Source organism: Bison bison, unplaced genomic scaffold, assembly GCF_000754665.1.
Source record: "Bison bison bison isolate TAMUID 2011002044 unplaced genomic scaffold, Bison_UMD1.0 scf7180017864068, whole genome shotgun sequence".
Classification (NCBI taxonomy): domain Eukaryota; kingdom Metazoa; phylum Chordata; class Mammalia; order Artiodactyla; family Bovidae; genus Bison; species Bison bison.
In genome coordinates this window covers 9,533,784-9,538,323 of record NW_011494640.1, presented here as the reverse complement: position 1 = coordinate 9,538,323, position 4,540 = coordinate 9,533,784, and the positions used below count along the sequence as shown (strand labels likewise).

At 39.0% G+C, this 4,540-nt stretch overlaps 1 pseudogene; it reads left to right on the top strand.

Moving 5' to 3' along the window:
• Nucleotides 1-452: 452 nt before the first annotated feature.
• Nucleotides 453-4,045, top strand: LOC104986512 (annotated as a pseudogene).
• Nucleotides 4,046-4,540: the final 495 nt, after the last annotated feature.

Below are 4,540 nucleotides of genomic sequence, written 5' to 3'. Positions count from 1 at the left end.
TATCTTATTAAAGCTAAATATATTAAGTTAGATAAACTTTTTTTTTTTCAAGTTTTGGATGCTATCTGGTAATAGATTAATAAACAAACCACAATCTTGTTTTCAAGACACTTGCAGACTCAAGCAGAATGAAAAGTGATAGGCACCCTAATTTTGCTAGTATGAGGAAGCTTGGAAGCATAGAAAATTCAAAATATCATAATTTTGGTTAGATAATTTATATGCTTTCATATTAGTAGCTCCCAGTTTGATTATGGCCACACACTGGTCTAATTAAATACTTAAAATTTATGCTTTGGGCCCACTTATGAGGTTTCTGAGAGAATAAAACTAATAAATCCATACAAGTGATGCAAGATTGAGATCATGTTTTTATTCCAAATTTTACACCTTAAGCAGAATTACATTAAGTTCTAGTATATTTTTTAAAAAATTAAACAGTTTTCTCGGACATGGAACTTCGACTAGAAATTCATACTGTTCACCTTGGAACAGTGCTTGCCCCTTTAGAGTCTAGTTTTTTGCACACGTTATGAAAATGGATCATTCAACCCAAGCCAACATTCTGACCAGACATCCTTCTCTCCAGTGTTCTAAAATCAGATGACAAAGGATAAAGGTAGTTAAATATTTCCACAGATTGTAGGCAAATAGTGCAGAATAAGCTATGACTTTTTGACAAAAAATTCTGGGTTTTAGATCTCCTTAGCAAGCTGCTCCTGAAACTATTTAAGTTACTAATTTGAGATGTGTGTGTGTGTTAGTTGCTTATTGTGTCCAACTTTTTGCAACCCCATAGACTGCAGCCCACCAAGCCCCTCTGTCCAAGGGATTCTCCAGGCAAGAACACTGGAGTGGGCTGCCATTTTTTCTCCAAAAGGAACTATAGAAAGAAAGTGAAGTCATTCAATCGTGTCTGACTCTGTGAGACCACATGGACCGCAGCCTACCAGGCTCTTCCATCCATGGAATTTTCCAGGCAAGAGTACTGGAGTGGGTCGCCATTTCCTTCTCCAGAATTTGAGATATATTTAGTCTATTTTGTTTCACCTTGGAAAAAAAATTCAGTACTCATGGTATGAGTTTAATGGTTTAAAGGGCAAAAGTCCAACATGAATTATTTTAAATTTTCATATGTTTCCCCTAATATTGTTAGATTACCAGTCTCTATCTGGACATTTTAGTTAGATAAAATATCTAAAACTTTTGCAGGTCTTAATATGTGTTGGGAACTCTATTAAACTTTTTGTCTGGCTCCCTGGTGGTTCAGTGATAAAGAATTTGCCTGCAATGCCGGGTTTAATTCTTGGGTCAGGAAGATCCCCTGGAGAAGGAAATGGCAACCCACTTCAGTATTCTTGCCTGGAGAATCCCATGGACAGAGGAGTTACAGTCCATAGGGTTGCAAAAGTGTTGGGAACAACTTTGTGACTAAAATAACAACAAATGCTTTATTTCATGTAAGTCCCATAGCAACACTATTTTGTGTGCATTTATATTATTTAAAAGAAAGCTGATTGCTAAAACAGAGAGGCCCCATAATTTTACTCCTATCATTAAAAAGTCTATTTTTCCCATTCATAAATTCTAATTAATCATAGTTTGGTGCAGGGAATTGTCAGATACTGAAACCCATAGATGCTTAGGGTTAGGGTTAGTTGCTCAGTTGTGTCCGACTCTTTGTGACTACATGGACTGTAGCCTGCCAGACTCCTCTGTCTACGGAATTCTCCAGGCAAGAATACTGGAGTGGGTTGCCATTTCCTTCTCCCAGGAATCTTCCCGACCCAGGAATCAAACCTGGGCCCCTTGCCAGGCAGGCAGATTCTTGACCACTGAGCCACCTGGGAAACCAATTTATAATGACCAGTACAATGTAAATTCTATATAAATAGCTACTGGTGTACAGAAAATTCAAGTTTTGCTTTTTGGCTTTTCTAGAATTTTTTTTCCAAATATGTTTGATTCAGTGTTGGTTGAACTTGAGGAATGCATGAATACAAAGGGTTGGTCTTCTCTTCACTGACAGTCTGAATCTTCATCTAAGTAGCTCAGGAATGAAGAAAAAAAATGGATGAAATTTATTCTCGGAAGTGGAGACCTGAAGAGATTATCCATTAATTTCTGCTACCTGGATCTTGAGTGAGATCCAAGTTCTTTTCCTCTCTGAGACCTAATGAATTTTTAGCTATTTCTTGGATTCTATTTTTCCAATAATCTCCATTTTTGGAATAATTTAGCTAGAGCTTCTATTCAGTTCAATTTTTAAAAGTACATATAAATATAGTATGCACCACCAAGGTATTTTTATTACATCTTTAACCTTAAAATGTGTGGAGATTAAACTGTTAGGATTTTGAAGTCAATTTGACCACCCAGCAAATAGAGAGCTAAAGCTATCCTTGTAACAAAAAACAAACAAGTTGGCTTTTTTTGTGCCTAGAGCAACTGAGGCTTGTAGTCCCACTCACCTGAGGCATGTATCAGCTTCAAAAGACCAGAAGCTGGGTAGGCTGACCAGTGTGTTTGCTCCTCCTCCACTGACTGATTCCCACGAACAGAGAATATCTCTTCCTCATCAGTTTCCTAACGAGCACCCTTAAATACAGCCTGGCTGGAGATGAACTAAAGAAGATCTACATGCAGCTATTTATTAAGATTTATGGCAAGGTTTAAACAGGTATAACTTACCTTGCTGGATTTATGGACATCATCAATATTGATAAGACCGGAGAGAATTTTGGTCTATTCTGCATTGCCAAGGGTTACTTTGTTTTTCATTGTCATGAAGAGCCAGTTAATTGGAAAAGTCCCTGATTCTGGGAAAGATTGATGGCAGGAAGAGAAGGGGGTGACAGAGGATGAGATGGTTGGATGACATCATCAGTTCAATGGACAATGAGTTTGAGCTCTGGGAGATAGTGAAGAACAGGGAAGTCTGATATGCTATAGTCCATAGTGTTGCAAAGAATAGGATGTGACACACAGCAACAACACATCACCAAGGGTTACTTTGCTGTTCATTTTCACAGACCTAAGTAAGCCAAGTATAAGTTGTACAATATGAGGAAGAACTCTACTGGCTCAAACAGGATCCCACATCTGGTGACTCATGATGTTCATACCATCTGATCCCCTGATCCCCTCAGCAAGATCAATGAAACCATTCAGATTGATTTAGAGACAGGAAAGATTATCGATTTCATCATTTGACACTGGGTAAATCACTGCAGATGGTGACTGCAGCCATGAAATTAAAAGGCGCTTACTCCTTGGAAGGAAAGTTATGACCAACCTAGATAGCTTATTGAAAAGCAGAGACATTACTTTGCCTACAAAGGTTCATCTAGTCAAGGCTATGGTTTTTCCTGTGGTCATGTATGGATGTGAGAGTTGGACTGTGAAGAAGGCTGAGCGCCGAAGAATTGATGCTTTTGAAGTGTGGTGTTGGAGAAGACTCTTGAGAGTCCCTTGGACTGCAAGGAGATCCAACTAGTCCATTCTGAAGGAAATCAGCCCTGGGATTTCTTTGGAAGGAATGATGCTAAAGCTGAAACTCCAGTACCTTGGACATCTCATGCGAAGAGCCAACTCATTGGAAAAGACTCTGATGCTGGGAGGGATTAAGGGCAGGAGGAGAAGGGGATGACAGAGGATGAGATGGCTGGATGGCATCACTGACTCGATGGACGTGACTCTGAGTGAACTCCGGGAGTTGGTGATGGACAGGGAGGCCTGGTGTGCTGTGATTCATGGGGTCGCAAAGAGTCGGACACGACTGAGCGACTGATCTGATCTGGTCTGATCTGAAATTGACTGGAGGTGCTAACTTAGGAAGAATTGGTGTGACCAAGAATTTGGCTCTTTTGGTGTGGTTCGTGTCAAAAATGCCAATATCAGCAGCTTTTACACCCAGCTGTCCAACATTTTTGTTATTTACAGAGACAACACACCATGGATTTCTCTTGCCCAAGGAAAAGATATTCACCTCACTCTTGCCAAAGAGAACAACAGGAAACTGATTATCAAGCAGAGCATTAGGTGAAATTATCTCAAGGTGACAAAATCTGTGGAGTCTTTGTACTTAATTAACAATAATACTGCATCATACAGTTAGTTGTTAAAGTATGTCCAATTAGTGTAACATCTAACTGTTGCTCAAAATGACTCTTTCATCAGCCTTAGTGACCCAGTTGCCAGTGACACAGGTAGAAATAGGCAGAAGAAGTGTGTCCAATCAGTGAGTTATTGGCCATCACTTGCTGTATATCTGTCATCTGTATAATAAATTTAACTTTTTCTGATGGTGAAATTAACTCTAAATTTCCTTGAAATTTCAAAGTCTTAAACTTACACCATTGATCCTATCTATGGTGTTGAGTAGCTTTAGCATATTACTGTGTTTCCTTAAGGGCACTAATGATATGTTTGCAATGTTGCCTCAATGTTGCCACTGACAATAACACTTAAGTTCTCACCTTTGGGGTTAGATCATTACATTTATTGCTGTCATGATCAGTTATACATGTATTCATGTATC